The 17,244-nt window shown below is 42.0% G+C and overlaps 2 long non-coding RNA genes across 3 annotated transcripts; one reads left to right on the top strand and one right to left on the bottom strand.

Moving 5' to 3' along the window:
• Positions 1 to 56: 56 nt before the first annotated feature.
• LOC132244878 (uncharacterized) lies at positions 57 to 14,366 on the top strand. Of its 2 annotated transcripts, none has more exons than XR_009456712.1 (4): positions 57 to 1,146; positions 6,708 to 10,306; positions 11,687 to 11,792; positions 12,673 to 14,366. It is a non-coding gene; the product is annotated as an uncharacterized LOC132244878 (long non-coding RNA). The 2 variants fall into 2 exon arrangements; XR_009456711.1 differs by having other exon boundaries at positions 11,684 to 11,792.
• On the bottom strand, positions 13,580 to 17,173 carry LOC109284343 (uncharacterized). The gene is made up of 2 exons (XR_009456715.1): positions 16,874 to 17,173; positions 13,580 to 15,928 (listed from the first exon to the last, which is right to left on the bottom strand). It is a non-coding gene; the product is annotated as an uncharacterized LOC109284343 (long non-coding RNA).
• Positions 17,174 to 17,244: the final 71 nt, after the last annotated feature.

The raw sequence follows: 17,244 nt of genomic DNA, 5'->3' as shown, positions 1-17,244 counted from the left end.
CGCTTCGGCCCCGCCCCACGTGACGCCGCGGCGCTCCAATCACGGCGCGCGCTTCGAGTGACGGACGGCTCCGTGGAACCCGCCCAGCCGGGCCCTTCCCCCCACCCGGGCCTGCACCATCCTCCTGCCCCTGCACCGCGCGCGTGGCGGGGCGGGCACCTCGCGGGGCAGGAGCAGGAGCAGGAGCTGCCGCAGTGCTGCCACGAGGGACAGCGTCACTGCATCCAGAAACTGGGCACAGGCCTCCTTGACCCAAGCAAACAGGGCAACTAAAACAGCCCAGTCAATCGGGAGCGAGTTTTGATGTTTTGGAGGGGCTGCTCCAACTTGTCGTGGAGCCTGATTTGGCCTGAAATGAACTTTTCCACCCGGAAAAACGTATGCGGCTGTTTGGCTACGACGCTCGGTCTAAACCGGCATCCGATTCCGCTTGGCGGGCGTCCTTATAACCCACGAGAGTTGCTGTGTCGGGTCGTCGAAAACGTTCGCGGTCGCCGTCTCGGGTCGGTCTCGCTCAACGCTGGGTTTCTCCAGAAACGATTAAGAGCAGCGCTACGCCGGGGGTCGCCTGGACCACCCTCCGCCGCTCCTGCGCAAGATGAAGTTTCATTTCTACCTGCAAGCAACGTTACAATCTTGAAAGCTTGCAAATAAAGCCTATTTTTTTTTGCAACCATTTAGTTGGTCTCATAAAAAGAGACCACTGACTTTAGACCAACATGGCTCCACCTTTATCTCTGAACCACGGTGTTCAGCTTTTTCCCCCTTCTACCCCCCACCTAAGATTTAGAAATGTACATTTTAAGTTAAATTGGAGGTGCTGATTGATATAACCCTGGGCCTTCAGAAGCTTACAGAACACCACAAATACTGAGGGAAAATCACAAGAGGAGGGAACTAATTGAATCTCAAATCCTTTGGTAGGGTAGAGATTGTAAAACATCTTGCCCTCAAAGCAGAAAAGAGAGAGTGAGGGAGAAAAAGAAGAGAAATCCTAGCCTACGGCCTACTCTGCCCTGTGGAAAGACCTGCAACATCTGTGGATGGCTCTGTGATGCAAGGACTGGACTCTTAAGTCCTCTTAAGACCCACCAGTGAACCGTAATAGAGATCACCCTCAAATTGGGGGTTTGTCAATGACCTTTGGTAGGCTGTATTATTTCCTTTGCTTTACTACTGGGGCAACTGAGACAGGGAGAGGTGCAGTGATGTATGCAGATCCTTTAGGCCGGGGTGGGCAAAATGCAGCCCGCGGGCCATTCTATCCGGCTTGCGGGGCCCCTAAAAATTTAGAAAATGAATATTTATCTGCCCCTGGCTGCCTGCCATGTGGCCCTCAATGGCTTGCCAAAACTCAGTAAGCGGCCCGCCACCTGATATAACTGCCTGCCCCCGCTTTAGCCCAAGAAAATGTGCCACAGAAAAATGACACTGTGCTCGGCAATGTGAATAGAAGCAGCAGTGACGTGGTCCCAAGCCTCAGTGACATAGTCCCGATCCTTACACAGCTCAACTACCTAGGGCAGCGGTTCCCAATCTGTGTTATGGGTACCACCAGTGGTACACAGACAACCTGTCAGTGGTACTTGTTAACAGATTTATTATAATTACTTTACATGACAAAAATTTACTTAAGGTTGAACTGAAAAATTTGCTGGTGGTACTTGAGGTTGTATTGTTTTAAATTGACGGTGCGTAATCTGTCAGAGTTTGGGACCCGATGACCCAGGGTGTATAGGAAATCTCCCATCCAAACGTAGATCCTACTTAGTTTTTATGAGCTAATGAGAGCCCAATCTGTAATAAAGACTGATTATACAGGTCAGGTGATGATCAGAATCACCTCATGTTCTAAAGCACTGATTCTCATCTGGGGTGCTGTGAAATCCTTTTAAGGGTGCCACAGGGTGCCACCCAATATTAACACTGTTAGGTATGCAAACACCTACACACGATTCATTAAATAAACCCTAAAAATTACAAATAGGAATGCATAGTTCAAAAACATTCTGACCTGTTTTGGTCTTTCTGAGTTCTTTGCAACAGAAGAATTGCTGTATTATTTTTATTTTTTAAAAAAAAGGTGGAGGGTTGCCACGAGTTTAAAAAGATTGAAAACCCCTGTTCTAAAGGTTTCTCAAAGGAGGGGGAAATACCACTTGATCCAGGTAGAAGCCTCATGGTCTACACTAATTAGATATTTCTGTCTAATTTATTGTATACTGCACTCTTTTGAATGCTCACAGGCAGCTATTCTGGATTTCCATGTTCCAAGCCAATTCAGCCAAATCAAGTCCAAATTCATGAGTCAGTCCAGAACTATAAGTGGCCCCACAATCGGCAAACATCCTGCACCCCCACTAGGGGCTTCAGATATTTCCAATGTCTTTGGCAGGCATCCTACGTGCAGGGCTAAACCCAGAAGCTTGGGGTTCGGATGCCCCCAGGTTTTGCTTGCCCTCAGCCATATGGCCGCAGGAGCACGCTAGGGAGGAACCTCCCATTTCCATAAAATGGGCATTAAGCCCCAACGCCTTGGTGGGTACTAAACCATGCCAGAAGAACAGTTATCTCCCAGGGGCTTAAGGAAAACTGCTTTCTTGGACCCAGATACAGGGCAGCTATTCTGGATCAATAAGCTGAATATAAGCCAACAGTGTGCCCTTGTTGCTAAGAAGGCTAATGGCATCCTGGGCTGCATTAGTAGGAGCATAGCTACAGATCAAGGGAAGTGATTATTCCTCTCTATTGGGCACTGGGGAGGCCACATCTGGAGTACTGTGTCCAGTTTTGGGCCCCCCACTACAGAAAGGGTGTGGACAATTTGGAGAGTCCAGTGGAGGGCAAAGAAAATGATTAATGGGCTGGTGCACATGACTTACGAGGAGAGGCTGAGGGAACTGAATTTATTTAGTCCGGAGAAGAGAAGATTGAGAGGGGATTTAATAGGGGATTGGACTACCTGATGGTTGATGATTGCAAAGAGGATGACACCAGTCTGTTCTCAGTGGTGGCAGATGACAGAACAAGGAGCAATGGTCTCAAGTTGCAGCAAGAGAAGTTTAGGTTGGATATTAGGAAAAACTTTCTCACTAGGAGGGTAGCAAAGCCCTGGAACCAGTTACCCAGAGAGGAGGTGGAATCTCCATCCTTGGAGGTTTTTAAAACCTGGCTAGACAAAGCCTTGTCTGGGATGATCTAGTTGGGGCTGGTCCTGCTTTGAGCAGGGGCTTGGACTAGATGTGACCTCCTGAGATCCCTCCCAACCCTTATTTTCTATGATTCTATGATCTGGTGCGGGGTGAGATTTAGTGGCCCAGTCATAGGCCTGGGATTCAGGGAGTCACACTCATACAAAGTAATACCATCTGCAGCTTGGGATTGTTTACTTGGTCCCTAATTTTCAGAAGTACTGAGCATCTAGAAATCTTATTATACTGGAGTCGCAAGTGCTCAGCATCTCTGATAATCTGGTGTCAAAAGGAAGATTATAATATTCCTTTAGCCTGATTTACCACTTCTCTACTTCAATTTTAGACCAAGGGAAATTAGTCTGTTAAGGAAAAGAAGAAGGGAAGGGTTCTTTTTGGGACATTACAATAGGATTTGGAGTTAGGTTTTCAGGCCCCAGGATTTAATTATTCACAGGACCCAGACATTATTTTAGTGTCCTCCCCATCATAATAATTGTATGAGATTATTTCCTTATTGCTTTTCTGGACCATACAACTATCCCCTTGCTAGCCCAGGTAGGAAAGAGATATCACAGAGTAACTGTAAAAAAATCAAAAAACATGGTACAGCAACAAATCTGGCCATTGCCTTTTACACCCACTGCTAAAATAATCTTAGTTTAATTGTTATCAAAACAGTGCCCGTACTGTCTCTGTGTATGAGATGTATATGGGGCTGCTGGTTGTAGGTGTGTTGCTCTAAGGACATAGGTAGACAAGGTTCTTTGGGTAGACGTGATCTCTTTTATTAAACCAAGTAAATAGTTAAAAAAATTGCTCTTTGCAAGCTTTCAGGCACAAACCTTCTACCCAGGAGAGCACACAAAACACTACCAGTCTCTCCCTATGCTGGAAGAAGGGTGCTTGTGCCTGAAAGCTTGCAAAGAGCAATTTTTCAAACTATTTACTTGGTCTAATAAAAGAGCTCACGTCTACCCAAAGAACCTTGTCTGAGATGTGTGTGGGGTGATATAAGTAACTCACAGCCCAAATTGTGGTATCCTCATACAAAAAATTTAGTACTTGGGTTATGCGGTTGGGTGTGGTGGTGTGAGATTCTTTATAGCCTTAGGGCTTACTGTGAGGTACCTCTGATCTCTCAGTCAGGATGGGGAGGGGAAAGTGGGGGAATGGAAAGCAGCAAAGCAAAGCATTAGCAGTTGCTTCACAATCAACAAAGGGAAATGGACTCTATTTTACCACCCATGTGTGGTCAAACAGTTTCCTCCCGACAGGGCGGGTGTTTTCTGTCTCTCTTGCTCTTCTTTTTTCTATATGCACTCACTGTAGGTTCAAGTGCAGAAGTTAAAATCATTTCGTCATCAGTCTTCAAAAATATGTACAAAACCCCCATGAACCCAATGGGATTCCTTCCACAGACATGCCAAGAGAAATTTCCCCCAGATGCCAAGAGAAATTGTATCCTCCCTGAAATAACATTTTAAGGAATCCTTTCTCCTATTAACCCATCTCCTCTCCCTCCTTCTGATAAAACTTGTGAGGCTTGATATTTATTTCCATCAAGGTCAAGTCCAGACTCTGACAGATCAGGGAGGAGAAAAGAGAGTGGAAGAAGCAGAAAATGGAAGTTGGAAGAACTGTGATGAATTTGCCTTAAGTAGCAAGACACAGGCAGGCTTCAGGATTTGTAAGATAGGAAGCATGGTCTAGTAGATAGAATATTAGCTCTACATAGGGGTGTACCTGAGTGCACCTAACCGGTGGGTCTAGGCCCTATGTGTTTAATGAATTTGATGAAGAGAAAGCAAAAGTTTAACAAGTGCTAGTTTAATATTGATAAGAATTGATGCTGTTCTAGAAATATGTGACTCGTATCTGAAGTCCATGTTTCTCATTGCAGGACCAAGGGCTAGACTTGCTGTCTTAGGTACTCATGCAGTGCTCATCACCATGGTATCTGAGCATCTCACAACCTTTAACATACTGAAGCAGATAATGCTTGATGTTAAAGGACTCTATGGTTTCTTTCCTATTTGCCCAAGTCTGATATTGACCCTTTCACTAACCTATCTTGACTAGGCTTAACATGAAATGCAATGTTACTTTTTTGGAGAATTTCCACTTCATTTTCCTCTGCTCAATAGCATTCTCATTGCCTTTTGATTCCCCGTTCCATAACATTCAAACACATGCATGTTTTGAACCTTGGTGTACTAAGGTCCAACAGGAGCAGAAGTCCAAGATAGAAAGAAAACCTTAAAACTGAAACAAAATTTAACGAACAAGAAATCATGGCACTCATAACCCATTTGCAAACCATCAGCTGTTTACTCCTTGCAGGTCCTGTTCTTTCCTTCTGACTTATCTATTTATACCACAGGGAAAAAGCAATCTTTTATTCAATGGGCCTGATGCCATCAGTGCTTACACATGTGCTTACTTTTCATACCATGAGTAGTCTTATGGTCCCCTCCAGAGCACATTTGAGTTTTTTGTCCACTCCAGTTTTAAAAGTCCTAAATGATGAGGCTTCTATTGCTTCTCTAAGGAGGCTATTTACATCTTTTCTCATATCATTCCTCTACAAACCTTTCCCCCCTTACGCTGGGCCTCCATCCTTCTTTCTTTCCTTTTTCTGTTATGCTCTGTGGCAGCCCTATTCACTTCCTCACACCACCTGGGTCCCTGGGGCCTGGATCACAAAGCACAACAAAAGAATGGTTCACAGGAGAAACCCTAATTCTCTTTCCCCGGCATACACTGATCGTCATTCAAATGCACTACTTTGAAAATAGGTTATTGTGTAGTTAGGGCCTCATCCTATTTGAAGTTTTGCCATTAACTCTACTGGGAACAAGAGCAGGCCCTAAGCCAATGGAAAACTAAGGCCCTGATGTAAAGACTCTTGAAGTCAAAGATAAGACTCCTTTAATTTTATGCTTTGAAAGAGGCCATAGGTTGTCTGAAACTCAACCAGTGGTCCTCCGATCACGTGAGAACTGGTCCTGGACTAAGTTCTTTAAAAGACTTGCCAGAATAGTAAACTGTCCTCATGGAGATGCAAAACAGGTCTTTCGCTAATGTAGTTTATAATATTTTCCAGAAAAATAAACTATACTTTTTTAATTTTATACAGTTGCATCTACATTGAAGTTTTTGCTAGCATAGCTATGCCACTTAGGGATGTGTTTTTAACTTTTAAATATATATCAGGCCCAATTCCAAATATATCACCAGGGCAGTTACTGTAAAATTAACTTGTACCCAGACACCCCTCTGTCTCCCTTACATTCAGATTCAGTTACTAACTATAGATGTTCATGAACACTTACAATCTGTGTTTCCATTTCCACCTGGGGATAATGTGTATCATTTGTTCCTGGTAGTGGATGGGGTTTGCACTTTTGGGTGAATGTGCATGGTGGTAAGCAGCCAGCATCATGGAAATGACTTAGGTAATGTTTGCGCACCAGTGGTACAACTGTGCTAACAGAGCTTTATTCTTCATTTCAGAAGTGCTGTAAGTGATAAGCAAGAAACTCTGATGGCATCTAAAGTTTGTGGCAGTAACAGTGAGTAATTGTTTCTGATGGCATTCCTTTCACAGTAACTTGGTACCAGTGCAGCAGTATTAACTTCTCTGGAGCAAATCTAATTTATACCTCTCAAAGTGAGGTTGAAAGGAAAATGTTAGCTTTTGCTGAAAGTGCTGCAGTTATGTGCATTGTGCTGTGTGCTTCTGATTTCAGGGGTGCCCTTGCCTAACCAAGATAGAAAGCTCGATATAGATAGTAGGAAATCATGCCCTGAATCTTGTTTAATACCAGCTCTTTGAAAACTGAGTCACAAAGGACGTTTTCTGACTTTTGTCCTCTGGTTCTTAAGTGGAAAGTAGTACACAGTGGAGCAAAGTAGCTAGGGTAATGGTCTGTGGCCGTGACAGAATGCCTCAAGTGCTTATTTAATGGTCATGTTTCAATTTTCCTGACCTGCCTGCAGTTGCTCAGATGAATGCAATTTTAATTCTTAGGATGAAGATGCTAATAATTGCACTCAGTGAATGCTCCTTAAACAAAGGAGATGATAAAAAGTCAGGGAAGAATTAAACCAGATGTTTTGGACTTGACTTTGGCTAATGCTTATTAGTTTTTGAAGTTGTAACTAGGAAGTTCTGTCTCATGGAGAGATACTTCGGTATAACTTCAGGCTACCTTGGAAACTAAAAAAAGAAATTGGCTTTTATTTTAGTGACATCTTTTAAAATTATTTTTTAATTGGTGAGAGGCTTTGTCCTCTTTAACAAGTGGCTCTCGCACCAGCAATCAGAACTCAAGTAATGAAGTCAGAAATCCTTGTTTGATTGCTGTGAAACATGGCTCAAAATAAGCTGTTGTGAGCAATATATGAAATGCAATTAGATTTCAGCAATGCTATTAGTAGGAACTAGATGACTTTGTGGACTGGTAATAGAATATGGCTCCTTTTATCATTAAGTCACCAGTTTGCATTCAGCCATGGCTGACAGCAATGGCAAAGTATGGTTATGTGATGGCCGATCTGAAATTAATTTGCAGTTCATGTTTCCACTCAGCAGCTGTCTTTTTCTTCAAGCTTTCCAGGGGCCTAGTCCTCAGCAATGACAAATGCTATTACTTTAGAAAATAAGACTTGCCCCTCTAGAATAGACCAATGGTTTGTCTGAGCATTTAAAGGATAGTTGCCATCATTGCAGCTGGAACTTCTTACCCTATTTCATTGGTGCCCTCATTTAGGAGATCAAAGCCTTCATTCCCTTCTTTTTTTCTGTCAGCTGTTGCTTCTAGGGTCCTGAACCAAACTCTTGGAAATCAGTAGGAGTCTTTTCATTGTCTTCAGTAGGCTCAGGTCAAGCCTTAGGTCAGAAATGGGACACACTGGCTGCATCTACACGAGACACTGACTGCAGTTGTTACTCTGTAGTCATTTAGTAGTTGCATACCCAAATACTAAATGACTGCCCAGTAACTGGCATTACTGTGCAGTACCATCCCCGCATGGCTTTTTGCAGATGCTACTGCTCAGTAGCTCATTTCTACTGCACAGTAACTTGTTACTTCTGTGCAGTAGTGTCGCGTCACGCTTCATGCCATGCGACACTACTGAGCAGTAGTAATGAGCTACTGTGCAGTCAGTGTCTCGTGTAGACATGGCCACTGACAATAGGCACCGTAGGGTGTTGAACGCCTTCTAGCAAGAAGTAGACAATTTTAATATCTAGTTCAGTCAATTCAGCTCACTTCTCTACCCTCAACAAAACAAAATGACTCTTGAATTTTAAGCATAAATCAAAAGTTCCAAATGCTTTATAGCCAGTACAGGTAGTGTGGGAAACAATGGAATCAAATCAGAGCAGACTTCAGACATGAGTCGCAAATACCTAGAAGAGCTTTAATTCTTATCAGTGTTAAATTAGCCTTTGGGAAACTTTTGCTTTCTCTTCATTAAATTCATTAAATATATATAGGGCCTTGATCCATTGGGTAGGTGCACTCAGGTACACCCCTATGTACAGCCCACTATAATCATGCAGTTTCATATGGGAGAATGGGTTAACTTGTGTTTCTCATTGAAGAACCAAGATTCTGTGCAGAAGCAAAGCTCTTTTCTTCTAGCTTCCTTGTTTCTCCAAGAGTGGCATATGAGGTTTAGAATCTGGTACCCATTGTTTGATCAAATCACACAAAGACTCAGGCATATGAAGCTGCATTTTCAAATAGCCACTGATTTGGGGTGCTCCACTTATTGCCTGGTTAGTGTGAGGCAATTTGAGTCTGATTTCAGGAAGCATAGAGTCAGACCTCTTGTGAAAGAATTGCCCAGTGGTTAGTGCCTCTTCCTCCCCTTCAGATTTGTGAGAACCAGGTTCAGGTCAAGGTTGTGGCCCAGGCCTCTTGTGGGACCTTAGCAAGTCGCACTCTTGGCCTCGGCTTTCTCTTCCTAAAAAACAGGGATGTAGCACATTCCTACTTCAGAGGGCTGTTGGGGGGATAAAGATGATGGAGATTGTTAGGTGCCTGAATGTTATGATACTTGAAGCTACATAATCCCCTAGATAGATTGATGTCAAATGGTGTAATGGGTGCTTAGTATGTCTGAAAATTGCTAAGCATTTCCCCTGAATAGACATACTCAATGCACATACAAAACTGCCACCTGTCATTTTGTCATGGGTATCCAGATTCAGGTAAAACATCATATAAATGCAGTTTCTGATGCGTGTGATGAAATACATACCACATTCACATTTAACTTCAAAGACTGCCTCAAGGCACATCCAAACGTTGCCTCTTGTCTAATACTTAGCGCAGCACCACTTTAATACTTAAATCATCCTTTATTTCGAGAGCTACAGCTTGCCTTTATGGTAATATGAATTTAATGATGTCTTGAGTTTGTTTCCATTTCAACCTGACTTCCAGGATCCCAGATGAATAGATGTGTTTGTTGAACAACCAATAGGCCTAAGCAGAATTCTTGTTGAACATTGATATTCAGCGCTGTTGATCTTTACAAATGTTTCAGGTAATTTGTTTTTTTTTCTGTGAATAACTGTCCTGCTTTACTAGCTTTGTGATAAGCAGCACCACATGCTATTATTGATCCAGATATCTACTTTACAAAATGTGTACCATTACTGATAGGACTGGATGGGATGAGCTATTTGGAAGTCTTCTCTTTAATCAATGGAATTACAAATTTTATCATGCAAGGTTTATTATCTTTGAAAATAAAAAGCCAACAGATTTCATTAACAGGAATACTTTGATTGGACTGGGACAACAGCAAAGGGCTGAGCCGTTTTTCACCTGCTGGAGGTCTCCAGTGAGACAGCAGATTTTCTCATCCAAGATTTATTATCTTTGGAAGTAGGAAGGTTTCACTAACATGCAAGGAAAAGTCTTAGTCACAGAAGGTGCTGTACAGCTCATATCTATTGTTTGTGTGGTTTCTGAGCGGCTATAAAAGAAGCTGAGAGATACATGCTCTCATTGCAACTGGACCTTCACTAGAGGACTAGCACTGAGACAGATCTGTGCTGATCAGCCTTTGCCGTGAACTCTGTAGGATCAACCGTAAGTGTATCATATGTTAATATTATACTTTTTTGTTTTAAAGATACTTCTTTATTGATATGTAGGACTAGGATAGATCATATGCAAAGACATAACACATCTATTACCCACAATGAGGATAAATAGATCTCATATAGCCTACAACAGCATAAGATAGATGATTTATGACATATTTATAAATCATAAACCATAGCCTTTTGTTCTCCAACATATTTTATTCTCAAATATGTTTTCCATAGACTTTAGTCTAAAATAAGTGAAAAATATATGTAAAATGGGAGGTTTAAGTTCTGCTTTCCAGCCATGTGGTATAGTTTTGCCTAGTGTAAGAAAAAAGAAACAGTGTTTCCAGGATGGTACTACCAACCTATTACCTAAACAAGTAGGAAGCAAACCCATTTTTAGAAGCTGTCTAGCACAGGCTGGAATGTGTTACCCAAAATACATTTCTAATTGTTTTTCTTTTTGACTAAACTCTTTTGAATCTAAGTTAAATTGATAACCACCTCATAAACATATGTGAAAACAGTAACTCTTGTTCTTTCTCATATATATGTGTTTATGTTGCCTTTTAAAGCTGTGTTTGCCACAATTAATATAGAAGGCATCTTACAGACTAACCAAAATATGTGTGTATGTGTGTATACACACACACATACATACATTACTATACATACATATACATATATATATACACACATATACACACACTATGTGTGTATGTATGCATGTGTGTATATATATACACACACATATATATGCATGTATATGTTACACACATATAGCACATGCTTTTGTGAGCTGAAGCTCATTTCATCAGGGAATTCTTGCTAATTCTCACTTCCCTGGTTCAGAACCAAGGTTAGGTCACCCCTGCACTCCACACTTCCACTCTTCCACTGAAAAAATATTTTTAACAGTATAATTCCACTTTTTTAGTAAAGATTTAATACCAGAACTGAGTGGTCTTATATCATTGGCACACTGTGTCAGTCTTGGATCACAGTTACATTGCTTACAATTCTATTCAAGGGAGGGTTTACAACAGCATGATAAGAACAATATTTCATGTTCCATATATTTACTGCTAAGAGGAAATGGATGGTCACAGAACCAAATTCCAGAATTCTTACTCCAATCCACTTTCCAATGAAGCCAATGGCAAATCTCTTACAACTGAGCTCTTTGCTAAGTTTCTATTCAGTCTTTACTAGGCAAACCTCTGATTGGTTCCAGGTACTGTGATGTGCTATGCTTGCAAATGTACATTGTTGGGAACTAAAATGCCTGTGGGTTGAAAATGCACCTGACAGAATGAAACACATGAAAGGGAAAAGAACTTTGGTAATAATGTCTATCCTTTCTTGTCTTGTTTAGCAGATCCGAAGAAGTTTAAGATGCTTCTGTCCCAGAGATCTCTGCAGATGGTTATATTTCTGGCCATCTTTTTTCTTGCTTGTTTTGCAACATCTCAAGAAGTGGAAAAGTAAGAACAGTTACATTTGTACCAGATATTGTTGGAAAATCTCTTGCACTTGAATTAGCGGGTTGAATTGTCCACTGTCTTGCACATATGTAGTCATTTACTTCCTTGAAAAGTAAAGGTAAAAGTAATAGTCTCTCTGATGAGCTAACAATTTATATCTATTTTGTCCTCATTTCACAAAGCAGAGAATCAGGCCCACTGCATTTTGCATTTTATTTTTACTTTTTATATCATATAAATGAAGTTTAGGTGCCACTATTAAATACCACAAATTAGACAAAGCAAAGATGAATTGACACAAATATGAAGGAAGTCACGAAGAAGAAAGCCAAGAGTATGAACAAGCTGTATGTTTTAAAAAATGGTTCTAATCAGCATTCCAGATCTGAGTGCTGAGTTAGATAGAAATTTGCAGCTTGAACCAGTTGCTGTAATTGTTGAAATCTAATATTGCCTAGATTTGTATGCAGATATTTAATGTCCCAATTAATAATGTTTGGATTAAAAGTTTTGGTGTGGCTCAGTGCAGAGATAATAGAGCTTCATTCTTCTTACATATGCTGCTGACTTAATTTGAGGTATGGTATTCGTGATATGTTATACACCTGTGTAAGCCAAAAAATCCCAAACTCTATAAAGTTGAGATCTCAAGTTGGGGATTTGTACATCTGTATTGCTATATATAGATGACTGGACAGTCACGTACCTCTTTATACCTCAGTTTTTCCATTTCTGAAAAGGGGCAGGTAATCATATGTACCCAGGTTTCAGAGCACTCTAAGATATATGGATGACAAATCAGCCAGGATTAAAAACGGGAGTGCAGACCTGCATGGGTTTCTGCTTCCTACCCTAACTGAACTTTCCTTTTACGTTTCAGTAAAAGAGCAGTGACAGAACACCAGTACATGCATGATAAAGGGAGGGCGCTTCAAGGGCTCAAGCGCCTGATGTGGCTCTCTAATGTCATGGGTGGTGTGCATACAGCCAGCAGCAGAGATGTTCCACTTTCAAATGCCATGTGGGATCTGCAGAAGAGCGATGATCTCCCTGGCCTTTATGACAGCATCAGCAATGATGAGACTCCAAATCTAGTGAAGCAGCTGCTGCTGGGCTTGATGGAGAAGGAACAAACCTTTCCTATGCTGAAGAAAATGGATTTGCTGCAGTATATAAAGAATGCAAAAGGTAGCTGGAACCTGCAGTACCTTCCTGACATATTTCAAGTCAAAGATCCTAGCAGCAAAAGAAGTCCCAGTGCTCAACCAAATAACATTCCTCTCTCAATCTGAACCCATTGCAGTCTGTCCATAGCTTTAGACACGTGATATTGTTTTGGGGAAATGCTCTACTGCAAAGGTGAACTGCAAAAGAAAAAATAACGTTTACTTGTACCCTTTATTATTCCTCGATATTGCACAAAGACAGCCCCGTAAAGGGACAGACCACTATCCTAGCACAAAGACTGAACAAGTGATTTGTGCTCTGGGGAGGTCTGCAGGAGTCAGAATTTTCCCTTCAACATGATGGGAGCGCTCCATAACTGGGTCTGAAGCTTCGGGGTTTCTTGGGTGGTTTGGCTGGAGAAGCTGTGTATTTATAGATTCCTTGATTCTCAAAGTCCCATAGAAATGTATTTGGTGCAGTAGGTATGTAGACCTTTTCTATGGGCCCCCTGCCTGACTACCTGCCTGTTGTGCATCAGTTTTGCATCTGCATCGTTGCATTCATGGCCTTTCATAGTCATGAACCAGGCTGTAGCACTAGGCCCAAATGTTTTTGCTACATTTTGTTTATTAAAAATACAGATTCCCACCTGGTAGGTTTTCCTTGAGGATGCTGACTTTCATAGATCCATAGATTGTAGAGTCAGAAGGGACCCTGAAGGATCATCGTGTTTGACCCCTGCCCCAGGCTTTGTAGGTACAAAAGCTGGAGTTTGAAAGCAACCAGCAGCTCTTCTAGTTGCAGACTCAGATCATTGTCCCACATTAGTGGTGGGAGGGGAAGGATGCAGATCAGTTCCCAAACTGCATGTTTGATATCATGTTTCAGGATCTCTTAAAGTTTCCCTGAATCCTCCAAACAAAAAGTTGAGAACAGCTGGAGCGACAAGTATTTTCTGGGGTAAATATAAATTTCATGAGGCCATCTTGATCTATCCCATAAGGAACAATAAATGGCACAAAGAAATTTGAATTTTATTTTGCCATTCACCTTTACTGCCATATTTGTCAATTATGTCTTAAGCAAAGCAACATCCTGTTCAAGTGCAAAATAAATATTTTGGATATTATATTTCTCCCATTCATGTTACCAGTCTATCAACATTTCCATCACCTGTGGATGACATATATTACTTGAATTCTTGAAAATTGGCTGTTGGTAATAGTAGAATTCAGCTGTATGTTCAGAGGGCAAAAGAACATTTCTCATTTAACACAGTGGTACAATTTAAACAACAGTCCTTGCTGTCATTAAAATGAAAAGATTTTTCACATGCGGCATAGATATATCTGTTGTACTCAAATAAACTCTAGAACTATAAATAAAATAAAGCAAGATTATCTTTTACTAATATCTCTACATATTTGTGATTAATGCAGAATTTCAATGGTTTTCCTTTAAAAATGTACAGAGAAGTATGAGAGAAGTGGATGGCTCAGGGTTGAAACTTGGAATTGATGGGGGCTTCTCAATTCCTGGTTCAGCCCAGGAACGGTTACCATCAAAAATCATGCTCTGAGACATATGTGAAATTAACTGGTGTTCCCTGTTTGTTTTTATGCTAGCAGTTGTGTTACATTACCATTTCACAGCGCTTTCTGTTAGAGGATCTCAAATCACTTTTGCAACATTCATCAAACACAGAGAATGTCACGAGATCCCTATGATGTAGAGGTTTTTAAATCCATTTTACACGCAAGGAAGCTAAGGCTTAAAATAGTGAATGTGTCCAAGCAGTTTGTAAATGCGAGAGCCAAAACATAGGAATCATGCCTCCCCCACACAAATCACCAGACTACAATAAAGTCCAGAAACTCTGAATCGCATGTTATAATCACTAGACATGTACTTTCTCTCACTTACACATGCCTGGTGGCTTGTATGAAATGAGCTAGCAGATCCCAGTCCCAGTCTACATTTTTCTTACACTATGGTTGTTTTTGTTGTATCCCCTTCTGGTTCTGTTTCTGTCACACTTCCAAAGGCCCACCTAGCACAATGAGTGACTATTTCCTCTTATCAATACAGTAATCTTGACATTTATTTATTCAGTCCCTAAAATAGGAAATAGTGATAGAAACCTCATAAAGGTTTTGAGTATAAGACAGACAGTGGGATATTGTGGCCCTGGGGAACTCACCCTTGGGATTTCATCTTTTCGAAGAACTTTTTTAATCTCTTCTCCCTTTTCCTCCACCAATTTTTGTTTCTGTTTACCTCCATCTGATAACACCAGTAGAACCCATTATCCCAGGTTAACTCCATCAATATTGTTCCAAAGACTGCAGTTATCCTTCAGGTTGGGAATACCCAGCTCTGCATAGATCAAGAAACCTAGTGAGTCATGATACTCTCTACTCTCAGTATGTTGAGAGCAGAGGCAAAATCTACTCTCAGTGTGTTGGTGTAAGGACACAATGACTCCACTACTTCATGATAAGATATCCTTGGGCCAGACTCTGCCAAAATGTCACTGCATTGTCTCATGATGTCATACCATAATTACACTGCATGAATGTTTGGATTTTCTTCCTAAAAGCTTCAGCTCCTGCCATTTTAGAGATATAGGACTGGAAGGAATCTCCTGTGCCATCAAGTTCAGTCCTCTGCGTTCACAGGCAACAGTTTAGTCCAAAACTCTTAAATATTGTCATTTGAAACCATTACACACATCAGGCACAAACCAGAAACACCAAGAACATCCTACAGAGTACCACAGGTAAAGCAAGGGTGACATCTGACAGCGTACCACAGGTAAAGCAGGCGTGATGAGGAAGATTCACAGAAGTTTTGGGCTGGAAGGGAGCTCCTGGTGAGATCACTGGGTCCAGCCCCCCTGCTCTAGGCAGGAATGACAGCTGGGGTCAAATAACCCCAGCAAGGTGTGCATCCAGTCTCCAAAAAATGTCCTTAGAAATAAGGCAATATCAAAGTGAAAAATTAGGTTCATGGAGAGATGCTGATCTTTTCAGAGTTAAGCCAATAGCAAAATTACTATCAGAAGTCCAGTTTCACCATCTTCCCTTTAATTTTGCTAAACTAAACCATCTATCTGAAATTTCACATACCAGGACCCCAGCTTCCAATATTTTAAAGAGGCATTTTTCCAGTGTTGCCAACTCTAATATTTCTACTGAGTGCTGTGACATTTCAATCTGTGTTAATATCCGCTCTAGCAGTCAAGCTTGCATCCTTTATTCTTTTAATGTACATTTCTAGCCCTTCAGTTTGCACAGATAAACTTGAGGCCCAGAACTAGGACTCGTCTCCCTCCAGCTGTGCTCATGAAGGAGGCCGCTGCCTACAAAAGCCAGTGACTGTCAGCACTGGTTAGTCTCTACTCCGTGCCCCACTTCAGAGTAACACAGCTAACGGCCCCTGCGATATGTGCTATACCCATCGCCCACTGGGGTGTAGGTTGTAGCCGTGTTGGTCTAAGGCAGGGGCGGACAATTGTTTTGGGTGGAGAGCTGCTTACTGAGATTTTTTTTTAAACACATTTGTGATCTTTCAGAGTTGGGTACAAATGACAGCGCACAGCATATGGATGAGCAGGGGTTTCATCCTTTTCTGTATGTCTGGGTTCTTACAGGTCTTTCACTCCACACCAGGGGTGGGCAATTATTTTGGGCAGAGAGCCACTTACTGAGTTTTGGCAAGCCATCGGGGGCTGCATGACAGGCAGCCAGGAGCAGATAAATATTAATTTTCTAAATATTTTAGGGGCCCCGCGGGCTGGATAGAACGGCCTGGAGGGCTGCATCCAACCCGCAGGCTGCATTTTGCCCACACCTGGGCATCAGCAGACAAGATGCATCTGTCTCTTTTATTTAAATAGTTGGAAAAAAAATTACCTTGGTCTACTAAAGGAGATCAGATGCACCCACAGACCCGTGTCTGACTGTAACCTCTGGGGGTAGGGGGCAACTCCTGCTCTGTGCATGTGCAGCGCCTGGCACAACGGGTCCCATTCCTGGCTGGCCCTCATAGGAGACATGATTCATTACATTTTTTAAATGTTTTTTTTTTAAAAACTCATGCATTTATCTACGCAAACCCCCCGCAGGACACCTGGCTCCCTGCGTTGCTGGGGCTGCCAGGTTGAATCAGCCTGAGCGGCCCCACCCCACAGATCACCGCACATGCGCACCACGCTCCGGAAACCGGTGGCGCGTGCGCATGCGAGGAGCAGCCCCGCCCCCTGGGGAGGGGCCGTCTCCCAGCG

The sequence above is a fragment of the Alligator mississippiensis genome, chromosome 14 (assembly GCF_030867095.1).
Source record: "Alligator mississippiensis isolate rAllMis1 chromosome 14, rAllMis1, whole genome shotgun sequence".
Lineage (NCBI taxonomy): Eukaryota > Metazoa > Chordata > Crocodylia > Alligatoridae > Alligator > Alligator mississippiensis.
This window is presented reverse-complemented; position numbering and strand designations above follow the sequence as displayed.